This window comes from Pezoporus flaviventris, unplaced genomic scaffold, assembly GCF_033815535.1.
Source record: "Pezoporus flaviventris isolate CSIRO_AGI_PZ_B2104156 unplaced genomic scaffold, CSIRO_AGI_Pfla_v1 ptg000017l, whole genome shotgun sequence".
Classification (NCBI taxonomy): domain Eukaryota; kingdom Metazoa; phylum Chordata; class Aves; order Psittaciformes; family Psittacidae; genus Pezoporus; species Pezoporus flaviventris.
Window position 1 is genome coordinate 106,526 of NW_026892565.1, and position 16,313 is coordinate 122,838.

The following is a 16,313-nucleotide window of genomic DNA, read 5'->3' on the forward strand; positions in this document are numbered from 1 at the left end:
GGCTGGAAGGGACCTTAAAGCTCATCCAATTCCAATTCCACCCTCCTGCTATGGGCAGGGACCCCTTCCACTGGAGCAGCTTGCTCCAAGCCCCTGTGTCCAACCTGGCCTTGAGCACTGCCAGGGATGGGGCAGCCACAGCTTCTCTGGGCACCCTGTGCCAGCGCCTCAGCACCCTCACAGGGAAGAGCTTCTGCCTAAGAGCTCATCTCAGCCTCCCCTCGGGCAGGTTAAAGCCATGCCCCTTGGCCTGTCCCTACAGGCCCCTGTCATGACATCTTGTTATGCTGTCCAGCACTATCCACACTTTTTCTTTCAATTAGCACGGCAAGCACTGTTTCAGTCAGTGACTAAGTTACTCCTCACTCTGGACTGGCTACTTTCACTGGTGAGAGTGATCTTCCCTGTCCCTGGCCACAGCCAGAGATTATTTCCAGTTACCAAGCTTGCTTCCTAGCCTGGGACTTAGAAAACCAAAGTTGTGCCTCCTGCTTTTAGGAGTTGTTTGACCCCAATCAAACAACACAAACCAGTAACAAAACATGAGCATGGGCTCCATTTCAAACAGAAAACCAGCCCAGATTTTTACCACAGAATCCCAGCTCACAGAAAATGCCAAATCCTGACCAACAGTGTGAGAAGATGCCTTTATTTTTGGGGTCCTCATTCAGTCTTGAGTGCTGAAGCTTCCCAGTGTGCCAAGCTTTCCCAGTTACGCACTCAAGCAGTTCCCCATCGCAGTGCAGCTTTGAGACTTCTTGTGAGCCCGAGTGCCATCATAAAGTAAATACTTACACGCAGGTAAAGGTCGAAATGTTCCATGGCTGGTGATCTGCAAATGCAAGTACACCATAGAATAAATGCTGCCTTACTCCTGAAAGCAATGAAAATGACATAACATGAAATAAATCAAAGCTCCATTTTACTTTCTTAAGATTGACAAAATCATTGTGAGTTAAAAGCACCAGTCAGCTGTCCCATTTCTGAGCCTCCGAGCCTTTGATCTTGCTTCAGTGCTCTACACAATCACACTCAGAGCTTCACGGTGTCTCGTGGGTCCAGTGAGATGGCCTCTGCCTGGCCTGCACCGCACTGGCACGTTGTAAATCATCCGGATGACAATGAGGAAAACAGGGAACGGGGGAAATCCGCACTGCTCCTGCATGTTGGAGCTTCTGAGAGAACTCCGGGGTAACTGAAACCAGCACAGGCAGCTGAACATCACAGAAAACACTGCCCTACTTTAGTGAGTATCGCTGCTGGATGACTCATTTAAGTAGCCGTAGAGCTCTTACAGTTTTACGTTCGTTAACTGAAGTAGTTAATGCAGCTTCGGCCACAGAGCGTACGTGTAAGGCTTGAAGTCCCGTGGGTTTGATTGCATAAGAAACCTCGTACTGTGGCATTTAGTTGATCAAGCACTACTTCTTGTGGTCACATGGACGTCTGATTTCCCCTTGCATCAGCTACAACAGATCTTTTCCATCTTTTGAACCGGTGCCTACCTGTTCAATTCACAAGGGTCATCCCCTCCATCCCACACAGGGAGCCTGTGCTGCTTGCCCAGGTCCTGAGCTCACAGGATCTTTTTGATTGTAGAATCCTATGTGAAAAAGCAGGAGCTTGCAATTCTTCTCATTTGTGTCTGGGTATAACAGGTGTCATTTTCAGTGTAGTACAGACAAATCCCAAAATAGTTCCAGCTCTTCAGATGCTGCAAAGAGAAAAAATAGTGGTTACTTCAGCTTTGGTTGTAGTGAAAAACCCAGAGCTCACAGCCAGCTCTGAAGTCCAGAGTTAAAATGGCAGATGTAGTAGTGATCTGTCCCTTGATTCTGTTTTTCAAATGGGCTGCTGGCTCCCTCACTCGCTCTTTTGTATATCCAGACCGACGCACGAACTCCCTCAGACGGTGCTGGCTCTCCATTAGCTTCCCTTTGATTCCTGATGCTGTAGCTACCACTGATCCTCCTCCACATTTCCCGGTTTTGAGGCTACAAGACAGCAGAGCTCTGCTTCCCCTGCCTGGTGCTGTGGCTGACTGGAGGCACCGGAGTTAATCTGGGGGATGGTCTTGGGGCGCAGAGGCAAGGAGAGAGTGTGCTGGGTGAAGCCTGCTGTGAATACAAACTGCCTGTGGACTTCGACAGAGATTATTGGATTCTGGTACTCCAGGAACACAGTTATTAGTTCCCCTGCCTACACTGAGCATTTTGAATCTGTGTGTGCGATAACACTTATTAATACTGTTCAGATTAAAAGGAGCCTATAGCTTTTTAGCACTTTGACTACCTTATCTTACAGAATCCTTCTGCCCAGCTGCAGAACCACATTCAGCTCAATGTCCTGCACCCAGCATAGCAGGGTCTTGTGGGTCCAGCAGCAGCCTCCTGCTTTTATGCCTGAAAGACCTGTGTTCATTCACAGGAGCAGCTCCTTTTCAGTTGCCTTGTGCTTCAGGGTACATGCCTGCTGAGGATTTGCAAGACGCAGGCCTAAAATCCTTTCTTTTAGGAAGTCCAGTATCAGTTCCTGTCACCGAAACAGTTAATCAAAAAGCACCAACTCTCTCCTGGAACGTGTGTGTGCGAGCGCGCGTGTGTGTGTTTTTGTTTTTTAGAGCCAAGAAGATTTGCTTTGGTTTTTTTTAAAGCAGAAACCACCACAAAGTTGGCTGTGGTTTCAGCTGCGCTCGTTCGAGATTTGTACTTGCTGACTACCAATCCTAAAAGAGTTAACCTAGTAAGGATGACTCAGAAGCAGAGAAGGAGATGCGAGGCTCCGAGCCTCGCAGGAAGCAGAGAAACAGAGGTGAGGAACATAATAATTACCAAAAAAAGGTGCAGAGTCCAGGAGCGACGCTCCCCTCGGTTTGCCTGGCCCTGGCACCGCTGGCACGGGCTCCCTGGAAAGCTGCAGTTCCGCTCTTATAACACAGGGAGCAGGCTGGAGAATTTAGAGCTGCGTCACAGAGCTCAGCGAGAGAGTGAGAGAGCAAGCTCCGTCGATAGGTCTTACCAGCAACAGCCCTGCTGCAGCAAGAGGGGAGAGAAGCAGCAAGAGAGGCAGAGAGGGCTCCAAAAAGAGAAGTAACGCTAACACCAGGGACTGTTCTCCTGCCACCATCCAGTGTCCTTTAAAGATCGCATTCGGGCTCGCTTGGCGTAGGAGGCTTCGCCCATTGACGATGCTGGAGACCCGGCGCGCTTAATCCCATGGGGAGGGAGAGTGGGCAGACACCAAAAGGGTTAACGGAAAGGAAATTTCTGGAACCTTCTATTCTGCGGCGCTACACAGCGAGCGGAGGGCTGAGGACTGCGCAGATGGTGCACGGGCAGAGCTCTTCGGTCCGGTTCGTCTTTCTCACGTACGTACCCTTTGATCAGGATGGGGCTTGAGCTGCATCTACGTATTTAAATTATTTGCAGGGCGTCCCTTTCCCCCGGCGCCCCCGAGTTCAGCTCCCAGAGTGCCTTTCTTATTATTTTGGCTGGGTATGATTGCTCTGTTCTGCGTCAGAGCTGTTTTCTCAATGGAACGACGGCACAGGTTGTACTAATGTCACTCTTGCCGGCATTGCTGTACTGCAGAGGAGGGTAGTAGTGGTGGGGGAGAGATGACAACTTTGCAAAGACTGCTGTTTTCATGTTTTGCTTGGGTTTTTTATCTCTCCCCCCCCACCCCCCCACCCTCCCCCCCCCGGCAGCTCTGTAAAGGCTGGCACGTTGGCAGGGCTTTGGCGGAGGGGTTAACAGGCGCTCTGCGTTTCAGAGCTCGGAGGTTTGTCACTGCGTAGTTTGCAAAGTGGTAAACGGTGACGCAGTGATCATTGCAGGGCATGTCGTCCAGTTTTTAAAAGCACTGGGGAACAGGTAGACGGTGCCTTCCAGACGCTTCCACACCAGCTGAAAGGGGTTAAAGATGAGTCGAGACGGGAAGCTAGCGTTTAGGGATTAAATGTCATCATTTTGGCGTTGGAAAGTTGTTTACCTTGCTCTCTCCGTGTCTCCATGTTGGCAGCCTTCCAGCTCACATGTGATAGTCTTCCCTGTACTGCTGCATCATTAACTAAGTGGCAGAGCTGGCTCCCCATTGGCCGGGGAGGGCTCTCAGCCCAAAGGCGCCGTCCGATTGGTGGAGGAGGTGATGGCAGGTGAAAAGCTCTCTCTGATTGGTCGAGAACTGGGTGTCAAATCTCAACGTTGATTTCACTTGCTTCAAAGTGCCGGCAGCTCCCTGCCCGCTCCTGCTGGGATCCTGGGTGTCCCACAGGCAGGGGCAGCAGGCAGGACAGCAGCAGTTACCTCCTCGGTGCAGTGGGTGCTGGTCCTTGCTCCCACGGGTGTCTCTTTCGTGGGTGCCGGTGAGGTTTCATTTTGCTGTGCAGTTCCGATGATGACGTGTCAGAGCTCCAAACCACGGGGAAGGGGAAAGTCCTGGGGTTTGGGGCTTTTCTCTGTGCTTGCTTTCTTCCTTCTCCCTTTTAAGGTGGTTTAGTGTGAGCAGGACTGTAAACTGCTCAGGGCAGGGACTGCACCTGGAAATTATGTCGTGGGAAAAAGCAAAGCGAAGAAGACTCTTGCCCAAACTCAGCTTTTGTTTGCCCAAGTGCGAGTTTGCCACAGGCTCGGTAACATCAGGAAGGGCTGAAGACAGTCTTGAGTGATGGGTCTGTAAAGGTTTGCCAAAGAAATAATAAGGTTAGAAAGCAGGAACTGAAGGATCGGGAAGGACTGGGTAAGGATGGATGGGAGATGTGGGCAGAGAATGGCTCCAGAGAGAGGATAAGGAAATGAAGGGGAGAACATTCTTCTCTCTTAACCGTTTACTATACTATTTTTTCACCTCTCTTCTTAAAGTGACCAGCAATGAAGATGGCAACTCTGCCTGGAAGTGCTGAGGACACAACCAGCTTTGAGCTTGGTCCTTCTGGCCGAGGAAGCCTCCTGATTATGCAGTGGAGTGGTAACTTTGCTTTCTCATGCGGCAGGGAACGTTTTTCCATAGCCTTTCATCATACTGAGGCTTAAACAAGTTTAAAGATAGGGTAGCATAAGCATTTAATCTGTATTACTCACTCGCTGACCTCTCAAGTGTCAGGTCCGGTTGTTTAGCAACAACTGCTGGGTTCAGAACCAGCTCAAACATGCTGCATCCGCCGTCTCCATTACTTCAGTGTAGCCTGTCCTGTGAGTGAGAGGGAGAGAGAGAGAAGGGCTGTATTTACACACATACACCCACCCTGACCAAATTTTGGTTACAAAAGCCATAAAGGCCGTAGGCGCTGCGGTTTTATCCTCGGCTCCGCTCTTTTGCGCAGTGCCATAGACGGGAGGACGCCATTCCCAACAGCAATGCGGAGCTAGGAGCAGGGAGGGAAGGAGAAAACAGACAGTAGGTGCCACTCCCTACTTTTTCCCCCCCTCATTCCCATCTCCACCTTTCTTGCCTCTCCCTTTTTGTGCCAGATTCCATAGGGAATTTCAGACTCTTACTGCAGTCGTCACAACCCCTCCTGACTCACTGAGCCTTCACTGGCTTTAGCTGGCTCCCTTGGAGCATCCTTGCCTCCTGCAGCGCCAGTTCCGCAGAGCAGGGGAACAACAGGAATAGCAGCAACAACGGTGGTCCCTGCAGCAAGACAGACAGGCATAAAAACACACAAAGATAGGAACAGGGCAGTCATAGAGGTAAATCTGTACAGCCAGGAGATAGACTAAGAAACAGTGATCTGTGGCATAGAAGATGGGTGGGTGGTACAGACAACCCTTTGCATAGTTCCCCATCACACCTGTGGGGGGAAGGACCGAGTTAATTTGCAAAGCTGTTGTCTCTTCCAACCTGGCATTCTATGACATTTCCCAGTCCTTCGAACCGAGGTGAAACTGGCAGTCAGTGCACTTGTTTGGGCATATACGTACTTCTTGAGTATCTGTGTGCAGTGTTGGGATGCATTTGGTTTGATTTCTTTTACTACCATCTTTCTGCCACAGTGCTAGTTTAATTGCGTCTAACTGCAGGGAGGGTAAGGAGACAGAGATAAAAGAGGAGTTATTTCAATGTTAAACTTCAGCTGTAAATCTCATTACTCAGGAATTGAGGTTACTGTCAGCAGGTAAATCTGTGGGACTGGCAAGAAACAAGGCTAAGAAGGGGACGGACATGGCATATTTCTGTAGGACAGTAGCGATTTTGTGCATGGGGATGGTGGTGGTGTTGTACGTGGCTAACTGTTCCATAATGGCTTTCTGCGTATTGATGCAAAAGCACTTGGGCAAGCTGTGATTTCTTCCTCCCTCTGACACTTGTGTGTGTGTGACATTGTGTAAGCTGATTCATTTCTTCTAGAGTTTGGTTTCCTTCCTTTGCAAAGTGGGGTTTATTCTACCTCTCTGCCTTAGTGCGGCATAATGACGCAGTGTTTAACGCGCTGGGGCTGTTGGCAAAATACGTGCAATTTTCGTGGGCATTTTGATTGTTGAAGGACTGCAAAATTTGGTAAAGGAAGTTACGGATTGCAAATGCTCATGACATAAATTTAAAAGCATTACCATCTTCTTCTTCGCTGCTATCGAGGGAAGGCTCTCTGAATGACGCGACAGCCATGATCTCCTGCTGCACTTGTTTTGCCGATGGTCATGTTACATCTGTGACGCAGCCCGATTTTGCTGTTGGCTCCTGTCTGTGCTTTATGGAGTTGAGCTGAGGAAGGCACAAGCTTGAATACGGTTAGAAACATTCATTTAATGTGGATGGTAAAGTTCACAACCATACCTGAAGTGGCAGGGATATTGGCATCCTCCTATCTCCCCACCCGCAGATGGTGAAGGGATCTGGATGAACACAACAGCACCTCTGGCCATTTTGTTGCTCGCAGGGTAGGCTCTGAGCCTGCAGCGCTGCTGCTGCTGCTGCTGTTAATTTCCATGTTACACAAATACTGCGTCGGGCTCTGTGTCAGGAGCTTTACTGATGCTGTGAGAAGCTTCGAGTCTACAAGTAAATGTTTTGCTTGTCTTATTTGGGAATATTCATTAAAATATCCAAATGCCAAGTGTTCTACCCTCACTCCTCTTACAATTTACTTCCAGACGTAGCCAGAAAATTCACTGCTGCTGCGTATTTTTAATAAAACAGTGTTTTCTTACTGTTTAATATGGGTGTGGCTGGAGGGGAAAGACAAGATTTCAGTCGGTTAAGTATCTGTATCGCTGATGCTAATGGACAGATGTAGGCAAAAGCTATGAGTTGCCCATATTCTCTATATATCCATATATAGATAATCCCAAGGCTACGTTGTGAAGATGCCTGTGTAATGGAACAAGAAGGGAGGACTCTCTTCTGTTCCACTCACCCCAAAGTTTTGGTGCAGAGCAGTAGAAAAAGCCAACATAAGAATGTCACAAAATGGTTTCAGCAGCATTCAGAAATGCCAGTGCCGTTTATACTGGCACAGCTCCGAGAGAGGTACCATGAGCTGCCTGCTGCAAGGTCATTCCCTGGACTCACTGTCACCAACCAGTTAGTTCAGGAACTCTCAATCCACATTTCTTGCAACTGTGGCAGTGCTTGAGTCCTGAACCTGGAGGTGAGGCTTGAAAATTAATGTTACTGCAGTTGTGAGCCACTGGGTCCAAAACTGTAGATCCCCAACACTCCTGCGTCTCTGAGGTGTTTTAAAATCGCTATGTATAATTTGTTTCTTGTGCTAACTACAAACACTTTGCACCAGTTCCCTCACCTGCTTTTCCCCCAAGACTTCCTTTGGACTGCTGGGAATCAGCAGTGGTGGTGTAGTTAAGGACTAGGCATCAACTTCCGCCATGTTCCAGAAAAAATAAGTGTCTGCCTGTATTTGGAGTTCTGTTCCTGCACTTGTTACCAGGTGGACTCGGCCAGCGGCTCCAAGTTCACCAGTGGCTCTTAAGCTGGTATCATCTCTCGTGTGCTTGCAGTTCCAAGTACCTCAGCTCAACAGCAGCCTTGTTCCCTCCTAGGTTTCCACGCTTTTCTCTGGTGTTCCTGTTTGTCCCTGTCACTAGTTTTTGCAGTTGCCTCGGGGCAACATCAGCCGTGGATATGTTTGGGCTGGCTGTCGTCTTCTCACCTTCACAGGCAGCAGCAGAGTGGTTAATGCCTCAAGGATCTTGAGCAAAATAAGTTATTTTTTCCCCATCCTGCCCTGACCACGTTTAAAGTCAGCCTTAGCTTTCAGTAGCATTATTCTCTACTTTTCAAAGGGAAAGAACCTGGCTGCTAATCCTGATGCCAGTGACGACTCTTCGCCTACAGGGAGGCATATGTGAGAGCTTGTCTGCTAAAAACTGAGCCAACACAGTGTGATTCAGACCTTAAGCTTTCCAAGGAAGAGAGCTATTTCTGAGTTAAGCACATCTCTTCAGCTCCCCACACAAACACTCTTTATCCAGTGCAAATGGTGCATAGTAGGTGTCCAACAGCAGCCACTGGTATTTGGATATACAGCTCAAATGCTTCTTAAACATTGATGATGGCTCTCAAACATACAGCAAAGTTTCAGTGACAGGATGATGGAAATCCTGGGAACAGGTACAAACCAGCAGCTCACGTGCTCAGGGAAGTCAGCCATAAGTTCGGCCCCTGGTTTTCTCCAGCTTTTTTGCCAGGTCCTTATACTGCAGATAGTGTGAAGCTATGGCAGGGTAGTGAAGGCATGCTTTCGAACATACAGATTAAAGGCAAGGTTATACTTCAGTGAATGTGTGGCACAGAAACTGTGCTTTTCACTGGCACAGGACATTCTTTTGTCTCTTGAACGACACAAAGAAAACCACAGCTTCCCTTGACATTACCTAAAGTCGCTTTTGGGGAACACTACGTTCCTGAGCTGATCATACAAATCACAACAATAATCTCCCTGGGCCTGCTTTTAAGACCTGTATTGACTGATACTTTATATTCTAAGGTGATGCTTAGGTACAGAAGTTAAGAACAGAAAATTGCTTTCCTGGTTTCAGCTACTTTGGTGGATGTTTTTAGTGCAGTTCTGGAATGTGCTGTTCAGTCACGCTGTGCTTGGCTAAATTAGATGAGCTCTCATTGCTGCACCTTCCTGATGCTCTTCCATGACCTAGGTCATGAAAATGCCATGCTTTTCTTCTCCTCTGTAGGTTTGCCCAGTTTCACCTTACTGTTCCTTGTGAAATCTGAAATCCTTCAGAGGGTTCAGTGCTTCTGTAGTTCCTGTGCCCTCCAAATAGGCTGTGGTTTTGCTTAGGAACTCTCAGAGTTTAACCCCAGCTGGCAACTAATGCCACTTGCTCGGTTCCCCCCCTGCTCCCCGTGTAGGATGGGAAGGAGAATCAAAAGAAGTAAAACCCGTAAGCTGAGGTAAGAGCAGTTAAATAATTGAAATAAAGTAAAAAAAAAAAAAAAAAATATATATATATATTAAAATGGTAACAAAAGAGAGAGGAGTAAGACCCCCCAAAACCAAGTGATGCACAGTGCAATTGCACACCGATGCCCATCCCATCCGGAATCAGCAGCTCCCAACCTACTCCCTCTAGTTTCTATACTGAGCATGAGGTTACATGGTATGGAATATCCCTGTGGCTAGTCGAGGTCAGCCATCCTGGCTGTGCTCCCTCCCAGCTTCTCGTGCCCCTCCTCGTTGGCAGAGCATGGGAAACTGGAAAGTCCTTGACTTAGGGTAAGCACTACTTAGCAACAACTACAACATCAGAGCGTTATCAATGTTATTCTCAGACTAAAGACAAACCACAGCACTGTACCAGCTGCTAGGGAGAAAATTAACTCTATGCCAGCTGAAACCAGGATAAACGCAAAAGTGGAAGAAAACTGGATGACTTTAGGCAGACCAATTCAAATCAGCAGATGGGAATCACAAGATTAGAAACTGTAGCCCTAATACCCAACACTCCTAGAATTGTCACCATGCTAAAATCACTCCCTTCAGATCAGAATAGAATCACAGACTGGTTTGGGTTGGAAGGGACCATAAAGCTTATCTAGTTCCAAGCCCCTGCCACAGGCAGGGACGCCTTCCTCTGGACCAAGTTGCTCAAACCACCCACTGTGCCTAGGTCAGTGCTGGCATTCAAGTGTCTTGCCCTCAGAATGGCATGTTCTATATCCAAACCACCAATACCCGTGTGCTGACTGCCAGCTTGTTGCTCAGCATTGTGCAGGAGAATCCTGGCTGGCACCAAACCCATTCTGGGAACAAGCACTGTCAAAACTGACTCAAAGCAGCAAGAGTTAACCACACACTGGCGTGCCTTCAGGGAGGCCATCATGCAAAGAGAAAAGGCTGAGATGCACCTCTAAGACCTCATCACAAGCCCGATTTCAGCCATTGCAAGTGGTACCTATCACCTGTGCAGCCCTAAATGGGCTGGAAAAGCTGCTTCATTAAATAAAGAAGCAAACAAAACCCCTCACCCCCAAACCCCGGAACATTTGGACTGTTTAAAAAAGGAAGGGTTAGACTGACAGGCAGCTCGCTGACAGCTCAGCACAGTTAGACAAACGCTCTGACAGATTACCCTTAATAGGAATCCAAATTAGTGACTTGAATATCAAGCTGGCCTGAGTGTCCCATCACTCAAACAGAGCTAAATGGGACAATAAGCTCCACAGGCTCTTATCCACAGTATGCCACAGCCCAGCATCCAGTCTGCCTTTGGGTTTGGGGGCAGATGGCACAGGGGTTGCAGACCCAGCATACCTGGCTTTTAACTTTACCGTTTATACTGCAATTGTAAAGCTACGATAGTAGGACTAAAGGAATAGGCTACGTTCAGCTCTGGAGTTTGTATTCTGGTCCTACTCAAAGAAAAAAAATCCATTATGCTTCAAACTCCCAAGAGAACTACATGCTTTTGCTGCCCATAATAATAGCAGCATCCCTAGAGCCATCTTCTAGTCACAAGCATCAGCTTCACCAAGCAATGCAGCATCCACTCTACCTTCACTCAGCCTGGGTCAGTGCTACTGCTGACACAGAAATCATTACACCCTCCTTACTAGCTCAGACTGCATGTTAGGGCACATTTGTCCATACCTGACCCACGCAACACCACACAGTAACAGAACTGCACAACAAACAGATGCAGTTACATGCTCCCCTGGGCTGAGGAAGCTTTTTTTGAAACCTTAGAAGTTCACTCATTTCAATTCACCTTACAGGTCACCACTTGCACTGTCACACCCCTCTGTCCTGCACCTGGCCTTGCTCTGACTCATTCCTTGACTGAGGATGATGCATCAAGCTCCAATTCTCTGTATGTACAACGGGAACGCTTTCTGTAGGGGAGACCAGAGCGTGATGAACCATGAGTTTCACTCCATGGTTTGCACACAGGGCTATAGAGAGATCCGTTTTGCTGTAGGTTGTAAAAAATCAGCTCTGTGACATCAGGCTTGCCTTGCTCCTGCAGACTAGATTAAATGTCTTGGGCTAGGGAGGAAGATCCCTTTATGGGGGAGGCCGGGATTTCTTCCCTTTCTGCCTTTGTCTCGTGTAGAATGTATAAAGCAGTGTGGAGTCCATGAAAGGCTTTGAGATGTTCCTCTGAAAGAAGCTACAGAACAGTACTGCTACTAAAATGTGTTTCAAAAAGGAGCAAGAAAACAGAATCATAATATTGTACTTTTCCTACTGTTATGTATTGAAAACTCCAGAACCCACTGACAAAGCCAGCTATAGCTGATAGTACTTGCTTGTCTCCACACATATGTGTGTGTCCATATGTACACCCTGAACACACACCCAGCAAATGTCTGAGATGAGCACTGATTTATTTTTCTGCATGGGTGGTATTAACAGTTGAGTGCTGTGTATCACAGGGTCTTGAACTACTTTCTTTTCCTCCTTCCCTTTGCATGCTGCCTGCCCAAGCACGCTGCTAGGTTTGGAAAGAACAGCCTACACTGGCAGAGATGTATCCCTCATAAAAAGTGTACCTGCAGTTTGGCAGAAAGGGCTGACATCTTCTGGCTGCTTGCAGTGAAGGGGGAGCTTGTCAAGGCTATAAGACAAGCTTCAGGTGGTCTGGAGGAAGGGCAGCAGCTCTGTAATTATGCTGAAGTGAAATATGGTTTTATCAAGCTAACAAATGAGGCACTGGTCATCGACTGCTGCATGGGATTTCTTGGAGAGGTTAGTCTCCTTTGGAGAGGGGAAGGTATGCATGGGTGTTCAGACCCAGTTCAGACTGCTGACAGAAGGGAGACTGAAATGAGCTCTTAGGCAGAAGCTCTTCCCTGTGAGGGTGCTGAGGCACTGGCATAGGGTGCCCAGAGAAGCTGTGGCTGCCCCATCCCTGGCAGTGCTCAAGGCCAGGTTGGACACAGGGCCTTGGAGCAAGCTGCTCTGGTGGAAGGTGTCCCTGCCTGTGGCAGGGGGCTGGAATTGGATGAGGTTTAAGCTCCCTTCCAAACCATTCCATGATTCTATACCTCTAAGAGAAGCTCTCATTTTGAGCAGCACAAACATAACTGACATTTCCACCAACTGTTTTCTAAAACCCTAATATAAAGATTTCTTTTTACTGTTAAGCCACATGCTTACTACCGAGACAAGAAAAAACCAAAGCAACCCCCACCTGCAGCCTGTTTCTGAAAGATGCTGCTGTGGTACTTTATCTGGGCTGCAACCAAGCTCTTGTCAGCAGTAACTCTCAGTCCAGCTTTTCACTGGTACGTGTTAACACTGATATTACAGGGTGCCTCATAAATAACTGTGCCAGCAAGACAGACACTGGGGAGGGAACCTGCTTTCCACTTGTCTTTCACCCTGTTGCCCCAGATAATGGATTTAGAAACTACAGTAAATATGCAGACTGTAATCTAGTACAGTTCTTTCCCCTTCCTCCACCCCACTTTCTTGGAAGGACATGCTCTTTTTCTCTGAGCTTTCCTCTGCTGCCTGTGGGTGTGCATTAGGATGTAGGCACTGAAGCAGATTCTTGGATCTGGTTACAAAACTAATGCAAAGAGCTGCCAAAAACCCAGGGCATCAATAAGTGAAACTCCCAGCTCCAGTTCTGCTGCACTCCATTCCATTTTACATCAGCTTCTGCATCATCAAAGGTGAGACATGGTGGCCAGGCTTTCGTAGATCCTGAGTTATGCATGTGTGGAGTCATATGCAGAGGTAAGACACCCCATCTATTCCCACTGTACAATGCCGGGTGACTACCATGGGCTGTGCTGCACTAGAGCACTGCTCAGCCCTACTCCCATTCCAGTAACCATCAGCCACTAGCTTTCACACTCTCCTACTTCCTCGACAACTTTTGCTGAACCATTTACAGTTTGATTTGCAAATGCTCCTTTTTTAGGTTTTGTTCTGACCCACACTTGGAGTAGTTTCCATGCAATTTATTTTCGTTACCCCTATATGAATTCCAAACTTGTCTCACTAAACTCCACAACTCCTTGCTTATTACAAGCATGCTAATTGCAGGCTGCATGATACAGCTGACAGAGGCAGTTCCATCACGATAGTCACATTTCCTTCCCCTGTCCCAAAGCACCTCATCTGTCCTGTCCTCTCTGCTGATGCTGAGCTCAGGAAGCAATGGAAAGCCACACCACTTTCTCCCTTGGACAGAATGAGGTTTATAGCCTGGTTCCATGGCAGTGGCATGAAGAAAGTGTTCTGTACAACACAAACTCATCACCCAGCACTACCATACTGCACTTCAGGAGCCTTTTTCAGTGCTTGCTGGTCAAGAGCTTCAGCATATTCCACCTGGCTGTGAAAGGAAATGAGTTACTGCCAGAGTGGTGGGTTTCTTCATCACATATTTTCCTCCTACACCAGGCTCAACTATTCATAAGATGCTAAAAAAAAATCTGTGCCAATAAAGTAACTAACCCAAAGTTCACTGTCTTCCTTTCTAATCAAATTCAATAAATGAATTTTTCTTTAGGTACGATGGAGATGAAGGATTTTCTCTCTCAGTCTGCAGCCAAGCACCAGATGTGTCTTCCTCTGGAAGCTGGTTTCACATGGTGGCTTAGATTTTCCCACTTTGTATCTAGCACCATTTGAAATCAGTGTTCTAGGAGCAAGAATTACAGCGTGGGAAGAGAGCAAGCAGCTGCTGAATGCACCAATGGCCTCTACTCCTTAAACCAGCACTTTTCCCACTGGCTATTTTTTTGCCAGCCATCCACTTTGTAACATCATCTGACTTCTAGACACTCATACAAGCACTGTATGCACCCTCTCAAGCTAGGGCCACCACAGAACAGCTGCCTTCCAATGTATTTCTACTTAATAAACAATGGATATGAGTTCAAGTTGTCCAGAGTAAAGTGATCCAAAAGTTGCATCAAAACCAATGCAGTACTTCTTGCACCTTCACAGGCAGAGTGTGTTTTCTTTATTATACAGTCACTCAGATCCTAACATTTACTTAAAGCAAATGTATTTCCACTCTGTGCCTGGGGACTCTGTGGCCATAGAACTTATCATTCCGTAGCTCCCTGAGACTTGCAAACACAGAACAACCTGAAGTCAGCAGTTAAACACAAAAGTGCCTTCAGCAATCATGCTGCTGTCATGCTGGTACCCACAGAATCTACTCGAAGTTTATTACCGGTAACTTGTAGTACTGTTTCTGTAGTCTTCTATCCCCTTGCATCCAAACCACTAAAACGAAGCTAAACTATTTCTTGTTCAACCTCACCATTGTCAAACATTCTACACAGAACAGACGATCGCTGTGTGGATGAAGCGTTTGATCAGAGCACTGAATAGTCAACTTTAAAGAACATGTAGCTGCCATCTACAAGAGGATCCTTCTCTGAGCCAGGAAAATGTCTCTTACACAGGCTGACCGATTTCTCTTGGTGTTCAGAGTCTCAGTTTTTGTCTAGCACCATTTGAAATCGGTTATGATGTAGGGGGAAAAGCAACAGTAATGGAAAACTTCATTCCCCCGCCCCCCAAAGTCCTTAGAGACAAACACCACCAAAGGCACAGACTTCACTAACACGGTATGCTTTTCTGTTCTCCGACCTGAAGTTACACCTGGCCATCCTGCTCAGAAGGAGGACAGTCAGCATCACGCTCAACTAGGAGGGATGCTTCAAGAGAAAGTGAAGCATCTGTTCAAACACCTCACTCAGATTCTTCAACTCAAGCAAGCCAGGGCCCATGTGTCAGCAGAGCCACCTAACCTTGACTGGTTATATTCCATGTGCTATTTGTTTGCCTTAACCTGTTATTTACTCAGATCTTTTTTTCCTTTGAAATAAAATTGTGTCCTACTTGGTATCAAGCTCTGTCTCAGGCAGACAGATGACATGTTCCCTGCAGGACAATACCTGATTGCTGCAAGTCTCTTCATTTCAGTCCCCAGCTCCATTTTCAACCCCATGAACCATGCTCAGAAGTGAGCATTTACACTGAAGTGTACCACTGAGAACCCCACCAGCCACTGACACTATACGCAATGTTCAAGTAGCACCTATGTTTGGTTACTCCCACAGCGAGACCATCACTTGCTTTACCAGTAGATGGCAACAAGAGATTTTTACTACATGCAGCCCTTTTCTTAGCACAAAGTTCATGTGTTCGTGACTCTTTAATTATCAGCTCCAGATTCTAAAGTGAAGGAATTCACCTGGGACTGAGTTTTAGAGAAATGGTACAGAATTAATGGCAATGAGGACAAATTCAATTGTAAGTGTTTCAGTCAGATTGCCTGTCCCGTCAGTGCTCACTGCAATCCTCAAACTTTGGAGATTGTAAACCTGTGTAGTCTACAGATAGAAATTCTCAGTCCACACCAACTCCTGTTGACTATCACAACCTCAACTGAAAATAATATGATTCTATGATTCTATATTAGTTATTTTTCTATTGCATCCTCTCAAAGGCTTTATCTTCTAAGGCAGCTCACTCCACATGTTTCTTTGAAAAGAAAATTAAGCATATTGTGAATGTAAAACTCAGAACTAATCACATTCTACTTAACATCTGACACACACTGGACAACAGTGCCAGAACACTGAGCTTTGCTCTTAGTATTGTACCGCAACAGCCACCTGATAATCTGTCTGATCTCCATCAAGCTTTTAACACATTTTTCAGGAGTGAACGCTGGTTTGGGAAGGATCTGGGATATTCCCTTCCCTTCCAAAAGAAAACCAAATGCTGCTGAGCAAATCAAACCGCATTCTCTACACTGCCAAACTGCAAACTTCCATCTCAACAGTTGTCACCTAACACAAGTTGGGTACATGAAAAATCAGCTGAAGAAGCATGGGAAAGTAGCTGCTTGGCACATAAAGAA

The 16,313-nt window shown here is 47.0% G+C and overlaps 2 long non-coding RNA genes across 2 annotated transcripts; one reads left to right on the forward strand and one right to left on the reverse strand.

Annotated features, from left to right (window-relative positions):
* Positions 1-802: 802 nt before the first annotated feature.
* LOC133270045 (uncharacterized) lies at positions 803-9,299 on the reverse strand. Its single transcript, XR_009743656.1, has 3 exons — positions 5,922-9,299; positions 2,832-5,631; positions 803-1,714 (listed from the first exon to the last, which is right to left on the reverse strand). It is a non-coding gene; the product is annotated as an uncharacterized LOC133270045 (long non-coding RNA).
* Positions 6,602-15,341, forward strand: LOC133270047 (uncharacterized). Its single transcript, XR_009743658.1, has 2 exons — positions 6,602-6,728; positions 13,941-15,341. It is a non-coding gene; the product is annotated as an uncharacterized LOC133270047 (long non-coding RNA).
* Positions 15,342-16,313: the final 972 nt, after the last annotated feature.